Raw genomic sequence first — 16,262 nt, forward strand, 5'->3', positions numbered from 1 at the left:
CAGGCTTGGGGCTGCTCAGGAAGAGAAACAGGACATGCCAAAACCAGGTGCTGCTTGTTTGGGTTTTGTGAACCTTTAAGAGTTTTTAGGAACATCTGAAGCATGAGTCAAGATAGGCCGTTTGTATGGAAAAAACCACTGGTAGTGGCTTGGGTGGGCCCTCAAATTGGGTGGGGCAAGTTAGTTCCTCCCCATATGCCCCTGGTGCCTTTTGAGCTGCTGACCCAACACTGGAACTGAGAGTGAGTGAGTTCAACACTAAGTAAATCCATGCATGGCTCCTATAAGAGAATCACCTGGGACTCCAGCGGCCCTCAGTCTCACTCAGCCACAATCACTGATGGTTTTCACAGCAGGAAGTTATGGGAATTTTTCTCCCCAGCACTGGAACCCTGGGCTAGGGAGCCTGGTGTGAGGCTGGGACCCCTCACTCATCCAGTGGAAGGGAGAACTCTGCAGCCAAGATATCCCATCAGATTTTTAACAGTCACACGCAGGTGTGGAATCAACCTGTTTCACGTCTCTGCCTCTCCTACCAGTCTCAAGGTGACTTCTTCTGTATGTCCTTAGAGGTAGGACTTTGGTTCAGTTAGACTTCAGGAGATTCTCAGTGATGGTTATTCTATAGATTAGTTGTAATTTAGATGTGGTCATGAGGGGATGCAGGCACAACACTGTTTTGTCATGTTCTTGGTTCTTACAAATGTAAAACAAGTATATATTACAGCATTTAGAACACTATGAGTTTGGAAAGATTCATTGTGTAGTCAAGAAGTATGATTAAACCCTCTGGAAATATAATCTCACACTCCTAATCTATCACTTGAAGCGGAAGCTTATGAATGTTATGAATAAATAGATTCTCGTTTCTTATATTCCATCACTAACTCAGAATCATGCTTCAGTTTAGTTTGCTTCATTTGAAGACCAGGCTTCATTACTCAACTTTATGTTCTTCTTGAATTCTCTTAGTACCGTCCATTTACCTTATTAACTAAGAAATGTCCTGGCCATTTTGTTTTTAGATCATCATGCTATTTAATCACAACATTTAATACAGGAAGGTGAGTGTCTTCTTAAAGACTATCTCTGGAAGCCCAATAACTAACTTCCTTTTCTAATCTGAATTTTCACCTGTATGTCTGCTGCTGAACTGTGATTCTTGGATTTAAATTCATTGCTCTGTTGGTTAAATACTGTGGGTTTTTTATATACCAAATATTCCTCTTTCAATGAAGAAGACATTTTATTGGATTATATCTTCTAGTAATTTTTTTTTCAAACACATGCAAAAGATTTGCCAAGTCTGTGTGTTTGAAATTGGCTTTATTTTTCTTTCACACTGGACTGGTATATTTTAATTTCCAAGAAACACAAAATTTCTATAGTAGCCTTGCATGTTATAAATGAATAATATTAGTGTGTTCCTATTCCTTGAAAATTGCAATCCAAGTGAATCAGTTATAGTTAGGGGATAAAATAAATCCCTGCATTTTTCTCCATTAGAGGATTAATGGTGAAGCAATATCCCATGCTTCACCTCTAACCACTGTTCTGTATCAGTTGGGAAATCAAAAATTTCATTACGCAGCCCTCCTGGTAGATCCTGGGAAGAATTACACCATACTTTAGCATGTTTAGAAATGTCCTTTTTCCTGCCCACATTTTACAAAGACATAATTGCATATTCAGTGCCTTTGGGAATTTTTTAATATCTTCTGTGAACAAGGAGAAATGCAGACATGTTGGCAAAGCTGATCATTTTCATTGTGGATCTTACACTAGCTTTGGCTATTTTTGTTATCATAAATGCTGTGTACTTAATAGTGACTGCAAGTATTTTCATCTCAGTCCTTTTCTATATTTTCAAAGGGGAGATGGAAAAGATTCATGACTTCAACAAGGGCAGAATCTCGGTACTGGATTCTAGCAATGCTGTTGGGAAGCCATTTGCAGGCAACATAGAGAGAGTCAGCTCGAGAATGGTTCCTGTTCATTTTCCAGCCTCAAGAGAAGGGCCCTTCTTGCCCAAGGAGAGTGGTTTTTTCTTCTAAAGGGTGAGGAGCAATCTGTGGTGGAGGAGACACATGGGAAGCCTTGCTGGAACGCTGCAACCACCCAACTGAGAGGTATTTTTTGTTTTTTAAAGATATCCCTACCCCTCAAATCATATAAGCTCTGGTCCCATTAATTCTGGGTTCACTACTCCTGAGTGATACCTTTTATTAAATAAAGGAAACTTATGTACAATATTATATCTTATTCATCAATGCATTTGGACCAACTGGTGTCTTTCCTTCTGTATGAGAGATATTCTTTTAAGGTGAGCATGTGGAATGTTTAGTTTAATTCTCCCTTTTGTGAATGAAATAATGCAAGTAATAAGTCAAAAACTGTGAAACTTCTGTTTCACTCTTCTCTTGGCAGTTTGGCTTTAAAAGGCTTGGTAAAACAGAAAGTTAGAGAAAATGGATGTTCTATCTTTTTTTTTTTTTCCCCCTGGACTCCAAGTTGCAAAAGTAATCAGTGGAGAGTGTCCTTTCAAAATGACCCTTGGAGCAAAAACAATGTTTAAGTATGTGAAATGGCAGAAAAGAGATTTACTTTCATTTTGGTCTAGTATCCTGTGAGCAGAAGAGATTGTAAGGAAAAAAAATTCAGGGTGACTCTAATAATAACACTTTCAATCCTAAAATTGAACTCATTTGAATTACCTGGTTCATTGTTCTATTTCACTGCTTTGGTTCAGTGGAAGCAAATGGATCAGTTTTATTTTGTTTTTTGTCAGATAAATGGCTACCATAGGTGTCCTGTGTTTGGATTTTCATGACATAATTTCATATTTTTATAGTACATAGATACATTTTTCTCATGAACAATATCTGGTTATTGTTTTCTCAGGAACAATATCTGGTTAGTTTGCAGAAGACTCTAGTAAAATGATTCCATCTTAGCCATTGTGATTACAACTTCTTAAAACCAAGCCCTCGTTGCCATATTTCATCTTTTTTGCAGCTCCCTCGAAGTCCTTTTCACATCCAAAGCTGTGACTGTCTCTTAGCCTCCAGGTGGGTTCCAGAAACATAGATTTAGTTCTGCTAAGTTGTAAATGCTATTAGGTGAGAATTCATTTCTAAGACATTATTTACCTGCAATTCAACTAGGGTTGCTTTGGGCTGTATTTTACAGTACGTAGCAGCAGTCTTACATTTCAAAAGGATCTTGAAAGTCATTGGGTGCACTTCTCAGCCAAATAATAAATATCTTCTACAACATCCCTGAAAGATGGTTGTCCAATTTCTGCTTAAACCTTTTTCATGAGAAGCACAAGGCAGCTTGTTGTTAAGAAGTTCTTTATAATATCCAATAGAAATTTAAGTCCCCACGACTCCCACATCTTTGTCCCATTTTTTGCCCCATTAAGCAACATAGAAAATAGTTGACTAAGTACAACGACTCTACTGGAATCACAAATTCTAAGAAGAATGAGGAGCTTCTCTCTTTATAAATTTTCTACTTGCTACCGACACCATTGAATAACATTCCCCTTTTCAGTGCAAATAGGCCCCTTTTAAGATCCTAACTTGTAAGATAAATCTAGTCTTTATTGTGCACTTTAATACAGGGTTCTTAATTTGTCTTTTCTGACTTCTTGTGCATATTTGTTAATCAGGAATTTTGAAATTCATTTCTTTGAAGCTTCCTGAAGTCTGGGATTGTTGCCAATTTGCACTGAAGAACAGCATTTTATTAGTACATTCATAACTATTAAAACGTAATTCTAATGCACTGACCCAATTTCACAGCACATCAAAAATTTAATTCAACCTCAGATGGCTCTCACAAATGTTCAATAATTTTGCAGTGGATGGTCAGATGAATTTGAACTTTGGCAGTCTTGTTCATACAATTTTATGTGAATACAGAAACAGCAACATTTTGAGTATGCTCGTCTGTACAGAATAAAGCCCCTTTTATCAAAGATATCTGAAAAAAGAGAAAATTGGGAAAGTGTCCAGTAATCCCATTTCTGGTGGCAGTGGAACCAGGTCAAATGGACGTAGGGCCATGAAGGGAAGTTCCCATAGCTTAGTTACTAGGCTTGGGGGAGTTAGGGTGCTAGAAGCCAAAGATTTTATGGCGTTGTGGATGCCTGAGGGAGAGCAAGCTTTCAGAAGCTGCGAGACAAGGAGGGAACTCAAATCCTGGAACACATGCCTATTGTCCCTTTTTTGTTTCTTTTTTTTGGTGACATTTCTAACAATATATAAGCTTCTGGACCTGGAAATCCAATTAGGATCTTGACCACATACCTATTGGCCATTTATTTATGTCAAGTCACTGCCTCCCTAAGTCTACATCGGAAAAGGAGATGTGAACTGATGACTTAGAAAACTCGTTCAGGTCTGAAATACTGCAAACTTTACATAATAAAATTAGTTTTTAATTAGAAGTATGAAACATGGTCAGTTAACATGGCAATTTGCACAGAGGGTCTCTTAGCATCTCTCAAAATGTTTTGCTAGTAATTGGGAGTTGCATGAAATGTGAGAACCCCCAAGGAACAAGGTGACAGTTTTTAGGAGCATTTATAGGATTGAGGGGAAAAACTCTTGGATATTTTCTTAGAAACCCAATATTTATTGCCATGTTCCTATTGCACCACCTGCTCACAATTGAAGGGTGACATCATATGATGTCAGACAATCAAGTTCACGAACTCATCCTAGAATTGTGCTCCATACCTCATTGTTGAATATCACTATGGTCACCTTTGAAGTGCTCCCCTTGGAAGTTATGCACTAACACCAGTGCCTAGTCCACCCTTCAAAGCAATTTTGGAACTCTTTTGGGAATGGCCATCAGAGCTGTCGTATTACCCTTGATGTCCTGAGTGTCATCAAAATGTCTTCTTTTCAATATTTCCTTTATCTTTGGGTAAAGAAAGGAGTCATTGGGTGCCAGATCAGGTGAGTAAGGAGGGTGTTTCAATAGTTATTTGTTTACTGGTTAAAAACTCCCTCACAGACAGTGCCTTGTGAGCTGGTTCATTGTCCTGATGCAAGAGCCATGAATTGTTGGCAAAAAGTTCAGGTCGTCTAACTTTTTTCACGCAGGCTTTTCAGCACTTCCAAATAGCAAACTTGGTTAACTGTTTGCCCAGTTGGTACAAATTCATAATGAATAATCCCTCTGATATTAAAAAAAGGTTAGCAACAGTGTTGCAACAAGTTCGTGAACTTAATTGTCAGACCTCGTACGTGCCCCTACATCCCAAGGCATCAATTATTCCATTCAGACAGTTCAGACAGGTGGTCCAAACTTCTAAACCCATGCATTTTTGTTAAACCTGCAAGCAGGGCATCTATTTCATATTCAATATTCACCACTTAGATTACTTTTCCTTCAGGGTCTCAATTTATTTATTTATAAAATGAATAGATGGTGTAAATAATATCAGTAGCCACTCCTGGGCTAATATTTTATTATTTTAAGGGTTAATTGAGTAAATGCTACCCACTGTACTAGGCAGTTTGGCAAAACAAAGACTCATGACACATAGACTTAGACTTCAAAAGGGTTCTCATTATGTTTCAATTTGAAAGGATCCATGAACTACACATGAATTAGAAACTTCAGGGAAAGTAATCAGCTAGCTAAACAAATAAAATTTAATACTTTTTCAAAAGTTAAAGTTTCAATAAAACCTCAGAGTTTGCCAATTTTAATTTTAATTTTATTCATTTTAAAGACCTGTGTTTTAAGTGAGCAAATTAATCCAGGTTATCCAATTGATTTGCATTGTAAATCATCTTTGTGTCTTAGAAGACAAACTTTGCTGAAAGTAAATGGATTGTTTAGCAATAATTTCTTGAATATGGCACCAAAAGCCCAGGCAAAAATAGTAAAAATAGATAAATTGGACTATATCAAAATTAAAAATTTCTGTGCATCAAAGAATACAATCAACAGATTGAAAAAGCAACCCATGAGATGAAAGATTATTTGCCAATCAGGTATCTGATAAGAGGTCTTTCTCTCTCTCTCTCTCTCTCTCTCTCTCTCTCTCTCTCTCTCTCTCTCTCTCTTTTTCTCCTACAACTCAAAAACAACAACAAAAAATCTGATTATAAAATTGGCAAAGGACTTGAATAGACATTTCTCTAAACAAGATATACAAATGATCAGTAAGCACATGAAAAGATGCTCAACATCACTAATTGTCAGGGAAAAGCAAATGAAAACCACCGTGAGTTACCACCTCACACTCATTACGATGGCTACTACTAAAAACCAGAAAATAACAAGTGTTAGTGATGATATGGAGAAATTGAATCCCTTGTGCATTGTTGGTGGGAATGAAAAATGGCGTAGCCACTTTCCTCAAAAAGTAAAAATAGAAATTACCATATGATCAAGCAATTCAACCTCTAGGTATATAACCAAAAAAATCGAAAGCAGGAATATCTCAGGTAGATATTTATACACACATGTTCATAGCATTATTCATGACAGCCAAGGGGTAGAAGTGTCCACTGACAGATGGAGAAACAAAATGTGGTATATCCATACAGCGGAATATTATTACGTCTATAAAAAGAAGAAAACTCTTGCATATGCTACAACATGGATAAACCTTGAGGATATTTTTATGTGAAATAGGCTAGTCACAAAAGGAGAAAAACTATATGATTTCACTTATATGAGGTACTTAAAATTGTCAAATTCATAAAGACAGAAAGTAGAAAGGTGGTTGCCAGAGACTGGGGGAAGGGGAGAATGGAAAGTTATTATTTAATGGGTACAGAGTTTCACTTTTGCAATATGAAAAGAGTTCTGTGGAAGGATGGTGGTAATGGTAACACAGCAGTGTGAATATACTTAATGACACTGACCTGTATACTTAAAACTGGTTAGGATGGTAAATTTTATATTATGTGTATTTTGCCACAATTAGAAACAATAATACAAAAGTAAATTAATTGTAACCTTGGCAAAATTTTATAATTGTATTTAGTTTTCGATAGAATAATATACACATTAGTTTTGTTTGTTTGTTTATTTGTTTGTTTTGTTTTTGGCCTGGGTATAAAAGCTAGGCTATAGGGAATGATGCTTTTCATGGGGCATTTTGTATATGTAAACTATCCAGACTATTTGGCTTTTAAAAAGTTGCATAAAACATATATGCCCTATTTCAACCCTGGCTTCATGGTAAAAATCACCCAGAGAGCTTTTAAAAAATAACCGTTATTTGGTTTGGGGTGAAGCCCTGGTGTGTGTGTATATATATATATATATATATATATATATATATATATATATATATATATAATATCCCCAGATGATTATAATGTGCAGCCAGAATTAAAAACAACTTCCCTAGGCTTTTTATTATTGAATTATTTTTATTAGCCAGCAATCATTTGGTTTGCTCTTGGCACTAATGATCATGGGAACTCCCCATTAATTAGCTGGCTTTTCATAATGAAGTATTCATTATTTCTGAGCCCCAGCATGGAAATCCTACAAATAAGAACTGTTGGTTCTTATGTAAATTGAGAAAAATTCATGATAGCTTCAATGGCACATTTATTAGATTTGCCCTCAGTCTTGAATAAGATGAGTCAATAATCCACTTGATGTTCAAATGCTGTTAACTCTTAGGAAGTCCATTCAAATACTTTTAAGAAAATACAATTAACTGAAGGTCTTATCTGAAAGTTCCTATCAAGAGAGACCAAAGTGAGGACAACAGAAAACAATCGGAGAACATTTTCTGTGTAATTGTTCTTATGCAAAAGTCCCCAACTAGGAGACAACCATGTTTCCAGAGGTTCAGTTCATTATTTCCTTTGGGTATTAAATCACCATACTGTAAATTTCCAACCCTGAGTTCTTCACACAGTTTTCTCCATTCCTTATATTGCCTTGTTACATGTTAAAGTCCTGGCACCAACATGCAAGTCTTAACCTTCTAACGACTTGTCACCAATGATCCCTCTGGGAGCTGGCTGAAATGCAGCTGCTCTAGGTTGGACATCACTGGGCTGGGCTCCAAACTGCAGATTGGGTCCATGTCATCTTTGGACAGACAGTTACTTGAGGCATGCTCTTCTCATGGCGATGGCAGGAACACGAGAACTGAGGGACACTTTTGTTGGCTCTTAAGATATAAGCTTGGAGTTGGCACACTGTTACTTTGTCACTGAGTCACATTCCTTTGGCCAAAAAAAAGTGACATGACATCAATGGTGCAAAGACGTACACTCCTTCCAGGGAGGTCATGAGGAGGGTGAGTATATGTTGAACAATATTTTAATATACCCAGAAGACACAATAGAATGAAAAACTTCATAATTAATAACTATCAAGATTATTATTGTTCCTTATTTACTACGAAATAAAATGCAAGCTTACCATTGCCGGAGTGAAATTTAATACAGGAATTGAAATCCACATGCTTTACTTTTTGAGATTTTTCTGTGACTCCAACTAAACAGAGATTGGGTCCATTTGCTGGAAAGAAGAGCTTAGAAGCTGAGTCCTTTTCTGTGACCATCTTTTAAGGCTGGAAATTGTTCCATTACGTATCCTTTGAATTCCTTGCTCTATCTCCATCACCACTGCTGGTGGTTCAGCTTCCTAGAAGTGTACACAGATGGGACCAAGTGTCAGTGCTGTCTTGGTAGAGAGAACAGGGGCTTTGGAGCAGGCAACATCCTGGGTCCACTGTAGACTGGCTCTGAACTTGGGCACGTCACGTAAACTCACAATTCCACAGTTTATTTAGTAAAACTTCCCAAACTGACAAATAGGTATTGATTAAATGAGATAAAATATGGAAATACAATTCAAAATATTAACCAGAAAATAGATATCCTTATTTACAATTTATCTAGACTACAATCTCTGTTAGTTTTAGTTTTCTTTCACTGTGTTTACTTACTTAATTTAATTTGTCTTTAGTTAGTAGCCAGGTACCATTAACAGCAGAGGAAAAATTTTCATTTAGGTTCCAAATAAGTAATGAGAGAAACAGAAGCATTGAATGTTGGAAAAGAATGAATTGCACCATCCCAGGGTGACCTATTTGTCTGCCACGATAACTAAGGCAGCTTTCCTTGCTATTCAATAGGAATAAGAAATACCCTGTAAGTATACTATATTTAAAATAAGGTTTTAATAACTTACTATAACCCTTTTTCCCCCTTGGATAACTAATGAAGTGTTTTCCCTACAAAATTGTATCATACATTTGTTCATTTATCTTTTCATTCCAGAGTCATGTATGAGTATTAGATACCTGTCAATTTAGTAAGCGCTGTGCTAGAGACACAAAAATAGCACAGGCAGTGTTTTAAAAAGTGAAACTGTTTTATGCATGCATCACTGCCTTGACCCCCAGGAAAGCTTGTAGCTTATCTGTGAAAGAAAATAATCTGCAATTATGTTGTACAACTGCAACTAGTATCAATTTTATTATACCTCACTTTAAAAAAAAGACAAATCTGCACGTTTTCAATATAAAATATTGCTCATAAAATAAATGATTCATTTAATTTCATTTGATTTATTCATTCATTTGTTACTTTGGGACAGTGAGATACAACTTGTCTCATAATCAATCATAGCAAATATGGAAAACAGTATTGCCAGACATTTCCTAAGTATGAGCAAGCACAGTTCGTTCAACTCACTGTTTCCACTCGGGTGTAACTATTTCTTGATGGTGGAAGAAATGGTGAGGCACTTCCATTAGGGCCTGTGTTATAGTGAGGGTGGGGACATGAGAGGTCTCAGGTTTACATTCATATTAAGTCTCATACGTGGGTTCCTGATGTGATCTCCACAGAAGTTTACACATACAGTTACAGAGGGAAACTGAGAGGTTGAAAGAGAATACCACTTGAATTCTTGAAAGTAAATATTGAAAATATACCCAAATGTTTAACCCAGTTTGGTTATTTATTCACTTTTTTTTTTTTTTTTTTTTTTTTTTTAATATACGAGGTGCCTTGAAAGGTAAAACTGTCCTAGAGTTTTATTTTAATCTCTAAGAGATCCTACTTTCCAATAAAAGTTAGGACTATTGCTAAATTATTTGAATCATGGTACTGGCTCACTATTCTCATTGCCTCATTTTTCCCTGATTCAAGTGCCTGATTTCCTAAAATCTTAAAAATCAAAGCTTGTAAGGTAAAAAAAAGACAATACATAGAATTCTCAAATATATCCCTCAAAAGAGTGCCATAAAACACGTTTAAGATAGTATTTATTTAATGACAATTTACGCACCTTGATTCTAGAAAAACACAGTATCATATACTTCTGTCAATATATTTTTTCTTCCAAATGCCATTAATTTGAAATGAGAATATAGGATAAAATTCCATGTACTTCCTTTTTCCCAACTTAATAGGCACCACATATAAAAACCCCCTTAAAGTTCACTTTTTATATCTTTTCACAAACCTAATTATAAGGACAAACTTTTGTTTTGTTTTTGTTATTTTATTCTAGGAAGGATATTGAAACTCTGGAAGAGTAAAAAAAAAAACCACAAAAGTTGTGAAGTATGCTTTTAAGTAAATGAATTTCACCAGTTCTCTTTATACTTTTCAAAATTTGAAAATAGTTGAAAAAATAGCTACCATATTCTCAACATTTAAAAAAAATTCTATAAATGGAAAAAGTTGTAAGTCTGTTCTCTAATCCCCTGCCCTTGTGGTAACCATTGTTAAGAGCATAATATTTGTTTTCCCAACTTTTGCTATGCTTACGAAATATGTATGTACTTATAAAATGGTATCAAGCTATACATATTGGACTAAAACTTGATTGTTCCATTTAAAAGTGTACATCTTCCCAGGTGTACCTGCTTATGATTCCTGAATATTAGCAAAATTTTTAATATTGGCAAACTTTTAACCAACTTGGTAAGTGAAAAATAATATCTATTTTATTTTGCATTTGGAAAATTACCTGTGAATTTAACTGTTGTTCATATACCAAATTACCTTAATCTAGTAATAAAAAATGTATTAATTCAGAATTCAGGTATTTCTCAGAAGGCCTACAGCTGAGAATTGCTAAGAAATCTTTCTTTGAGTGACTCTTGAATTTTTCACTATTTTTAATTTATTTGAATTCACACACATATTCTGAAATTTATAAGCCTATCTTTTTAATTTAGCTGTGCATAATTATTATTTTTTTGGCTAGGAGGAAGACATTAAAAAGAAAAGCAATAATTATTTTCAAAGCCCACATTTATTTTTTTTTAAACCAAACGTTATATAACTGAAAATTTAAAAAATCCTCATCCCCCCACCATCCCACTTCCCAGAGGCAGCCATTGTGAAAAGCTTGTTTATCCTTTGAGGCATTTTCTATGCATAGAACTAAATCTATATCTCATTAGCATCTGTGTTTGTAACCTGTATAAGTATCTGAATCTAGTTAGATAGCTTGGACACCAATTTATGTCTTTATATAGACATTTAGGTAATTTCCAGTTTTTATGTTTACATAAAATGGTTCAGTGAACATTCTAGTACAAATAGATCTGTAAAAAAATTTTTTTAAAGATTTTATTGGGGAAGGAGAACAGGACTTTATTGGGGAACAGTGTGCACTTCCAGGACCTTTCTCCAAGTCAAGTTGTCCCTTCAATCTTAGTTGTGGAGGGTGCCGTTCAGCTTCAAGTTGTCCTTTCAGTCTTTGTTGTGGAGGGCGCAGCTCAGCTCCAGGTCCAGTTGCCATTGCTAGTTGCAGGGGGCGCAGCCCACCATCCCTTGCTGGAATCTAACTGGCAACCTTTTGGTTGAGGGGATGCGCTCCAACCAACTGAGTCATCCTGGAGCTCAGCGGCAGCTCAGCTCAAGATTCTGTGTTCAATCTTAGTTGCAGGGGGAGGAGCCCACCATCCCTTGTGGGACTTGAGGAGTTGAAACAGCAACCTTGTGGTTGAGAGCCCACTGACCCATGTGGGAATCGAACCGGCAGCCTTCAGAGTTAGGAGCATGGAGCTCCAACTGCCTGAGCCACCGGGCCGGCCCGATCTGTAAATTTGTAAAGTGGAACTTTTCTATCACAATGTATGCCCACTGGGAAGTTGGTAGATGTGTCCTCCAAAAAATTTGTCAGATCATATCCTTACCAATTGGACTGGTTTTCCCTTCCCAAACCCTGGAGTAATGATACTATTCATTACTCAATCTGATGGGTAGAAAAAAATTCTATCTTTAAAAACATGGCTGAAGATTTTATAATATGATCGAACATCATTAAATGTACTACTTGGACATTTATCATTTGGGCAGATTTATACCCCCAAGAGATATACCCAATATGTGACAATTAAAGTAGTTCTAAGTTTCTAAGACCTAAAACTTTGCCCTGAGAATCAGGAGTACATAAATGATCAATGCATAGAAAATGTACCATTATAATTAAAGATCCTTTAAACCTATAACTTGGCTTGTTTTAAAAACACAACAAAAAAATCTTTATTAGAAATTAATATTTCAAAATATATGTATATATTCTAAAACCCAAGTATCATGATCACCAGGTATCTTGAGAGTGTTCTATGTATCAGATATTCCAATTGAAGCCAAAGTTAGCTCTTAAAACTTGTAGAATTATAGTTGTAGAAAACAGTAGATCAGAGTTTCTCAAACTTTAAAGTGCTCATGAATCACTGGACATCTTGTTCAAATGCTGATTCTGAACCAGTAGTTCTGGGGTGTGGCCTAGGATTCTGCATTTCTAAAAGGTGATCCTGATGCTACTGGCCTGAAAAACCACACTCTGTGTTAAACAGGCTTTAGACCTCAACTAGTTTAGCTCCTCATTTTACAGGCATGCACACAAAAATGGTTAATATACCCTGATACCTACTTTTTTAATTTAAAGAAGCACACAGAATTTGCTTAAGTGTTTCAAGTTAACAAATAACTTATTTGTGTGACATAACTAATATGTGAACAGACTGTTATGAGTAATATAACATCTGTAGCTCTTAGAAAATAAAGCATAATTCATTAGGGATGGCATAAATTACGTAATTATTATTTTTAATGTTTTGTTCTTTCTAGGTCAAACTGCCATCTACAAATAAATAACAGTGAAATTCTCATAAGCAACTAGAAATACCCAGGAGGCATGAAGAGTCACAATACTTCAAAATAATATATTATGACAAAGCAACCTCAGAAAAGATAGATTTTGTAACTCTAAGTGCTCAACTTTGGAAAGGTTAAACAAGCTATTCAACAACAAAGTACTAAAACTTGTTGAAATGCCTTTGGAGCTTTAAATGTGTGCAGCCACCAAAATGTTCAGGAATTAAATTGACTGGAGATCCAAGATGGCAGAATAGATAAACAATGTGCTCCCTTTCATGAACAATTAAAATTACAACTAAGTTATAGAGCAAGCAACCTAGAGAACCATCGAAAGTCTGGCTGAGCAAAAGTTTTATAACTAAGGATGTAAAGAAGAAGCCATGTCAAGACTGGTTGGAGGGGTGGAGATGGGCTGGCTCTAAACCACTGTGTAGCAGTTGAGAATCAGGAGTGATATCCCAGTGATGGAGGTTCACCCCTGGAGGACAAGGGACCCCAGCCCCACACCAGGCTCCCTAGCCCAGTGTACTGGTGCCCCTGGGAAGAGGAGCCCCCACAACATCTGGCTATAAAAAGCAGAGGGGATTCCGACCATCCAGGTGAGATAAAAGGATGCAGGAAACCCAGATGTCCTCTTCAACAGCCCATGCACAGACTCTCACTTCCAGGCATTCACCCTGAGCTCTAGTGGAGGGATGGCAACTCAAGGGGCATTAGAGGCATATGGATAGGGGAATGGGAGGACAGACTGAGGTGTGTGGATTGGGCACAAGGGCCGGAGAACAGTTGTCATTTTCCCTGTGGGGGGTCTTCTGCAGCTGGAAGGTGGGTGCCATCTTTCCTATGTTGAGCCCTCCCCACAAGGCCAAATCTGAATCTGAATTGGTCTGATTAGCTCTGTTGGGACCCTACCCACCCAACTCCCCCAATGCCAGAGGCACCTTCTCACAAGCAGCCAGCCCCACCCACATTGTGCTCTTTCTTGGAAAACTATCCAAGTCTGTGAGCCTCAGGAAGGTAGGAACTGGCTTCAATGTGCTCTGAGACTTTGCTGAGTAGCTCCAGACTCAACACTGGCATCAAACCAGATTCTCTATTAACCTGGTTACCACAACTCTTCTCACTCTAGTGACTTCCTAAGACCCTGCCTCACCCAACTTGCATACTGCACAAGCCTTTATCAGGGGCTGAACCTTACAGGAGCCAGCAGGTGGCAGCAGCATTTGGGGTGTACTGACTTTTTGTGGAGCTACCCCGGGCCTGGTACTGGTAGCAGCCATCCTCAGTTTGCAATGTGGCCTCTCTCACACATCTCGAGGTTTAGCACAGGCAGCAAACAACCATGGATCACTCTGTAGCACCTACCAGGTAGTCCCCAGCTGGTCACAGGAAGTGGATGACCTGGGCCTGCACCAGAGCTCCTTCCAAGAAGACCCAGAACCAATATATTTGGAGGTTGGCTTCAGATCACATCAGAGCACTGCCCAATTAGCCCCACAAGTGGCACACACAAAGGGTGGTCTCAACAGGCACTAGAACCTGCTAGGGAAAATCCCACTCAGTGGGGTATGCCCCCCACACTCCAGCCCATAAGCTGTGGATGTGGCCAAACCCCACAGTCAATCAGCCTGAGGGCCAATGCCAACCATTGACATGCCAATAGCAATCGAGTCTCAACTATAATAGGAGGGCACCCACAACCCACACAAGGGACACTCCTGGAGCAATGGGAGCAGGTGACCAGAGAGACTGTGCCAGGGCCCCACAGGGCATGTGCTACATACGGCCACCTGGCCAATACTGGGAAACATAGCAGATCTACCTAATACATAGAAACAAACACAGAGAGGCAGCCCAAATGAGGAAACAAATTAATCCATCCCAAATAAGAGAACAGGAGAAAACTCCAGAAAAAGAACTCAACAAAATAGAGACAAGCAGCCTACCAGAGACAGAGATCAAAACAATGGTTATAAAAATGCTCAAGGAACTTAATGAGAACCTCAGCAGAGTGATAAGATGCATAAAAAAGACATAAAAATCCTGAAAAGAATCATTCAGAAGTAAAGCATACAATAACTGAAACAAAGAGTGCATTAGGAAGAATAAGACTAGATGAAGCAGAGGATCAAAACAGTGATTTGGAAGATAAGGGAACAGAAAACACCTAACAGGAACAGAAAAAAAGGAAAAATAATCCAAAAAAATGAGGATAGTTTAAGAGACTTCTGGGACAACATCAAGCATACAACATTTGCATCATGGGGTACCAGAAGGAGAAAAGAGAAAGCAAGGGATTGAGAACATATTTGAAGAAACAATGACTGAAAACTTTCCTAACCTGGTGAAGGAAATAGATATGCAAGTCCAGGAAAACCAGAGAGTCCCAAACAAGATGAACCCAAACAGCCCCACATAAAGACACATTATAATTAAAATGGCAAAAGTTAAAGACAAAGAGAGAATCCTAAAAGCTGCAAGAGGAAGGCAACTAGTAACTTATAAGGAAGCTCCCATAAGACTGTCAGCTGATTTCTCAGCAGAAACTTTGCAGGCCAGAAAGGAGTGGCACAAAATATTCAAAGTGATGAAAAGCAAGGAACTACAACCAAGGGTGCTCTATCCAGCAAGTCTATCATTTAAAATTGAAGGACAGATAAAGAACTTCCCAGGCAAGAAAAAGCTAAAAGAGTTTATCATGACCAAACCAGTATTACAAGGAATGTGTTAGAGGGACTTCTTTAAGATGGGGGGAACAAAAAATCAAAATTTTGAATAATAAAATGACAGTAGCTATCATATATCTATCAGCAATTACTTTCAATGTAAATGGGTTAAATGCTCCAATCAAAAGACATAGTAGGGCTGAATTAATAAGAAAACAAAACCCATACATATACTGCCTACAAGAGACTCACTTTAGATTGAAAGACACACACAGACGGAGAGTAAAGGGATGGAAAAAGATTACTTCTTCAAAAAAAAAAAAGAAGAAGAAGAAAGAGCTGCAGTAGCAATACTTATACCAGACAAAATAGACTTTAAAACAGAGGCTATAAGAAGAGACAAAGAAGAACTCAGCAATCCCACTTCTGGGTATTTATCCAAAGAAACCCAAAACGGTACTCA

At 37.4% G+C, this 16,262-nt stretch overlaps 1 long non-coding RNA gene across 2 annotated transcripts; it reads left to right on the forward strand.

Annotated features, from left to right (window-relative positions):
• Nucleotides 1–1,720: 1,720 nt before the first annotated feature.
• Nucleotides 1,721–15,019, forward strand: LOC141568194 (uncharacterized). 2 transcript variants are annotated; one of them, XR_012491239.2, is made up of 3 exons: nt 1,743–2,129; nt 3,016–3,068; nt 13,104–15,019. It is a non-coding gene; the product is annotated as an uncharacterized LOC141568194 (long non-coding RNA). The 2 variants fall into 2 exon arrangements; XR_012491238.2 differs by lacking the exon at nt 3,016–3,068 and having other exon boundaries at nt 1,721–2,129.
• Nucleotides 15,020–16,262: the final 1,243 nt, after the last annotated feature.

Source organism: Rhinolophus sinicus, chromosome 13 (genome assembly GCF_057876585.1).
Source record: "Rhinolophus sinicus isolate RSI-liver-muscle chromosome 13, RSI-T2T, whole genome shotgun sequence".
Taxonomy (NCBI): domain Eukaryota; kingdom Metazoa; phylum Chordata; class Mammalia; order Chiroptera; family Rhinolophidae; genus Rhinolophus; species Rhinolophus sinicus.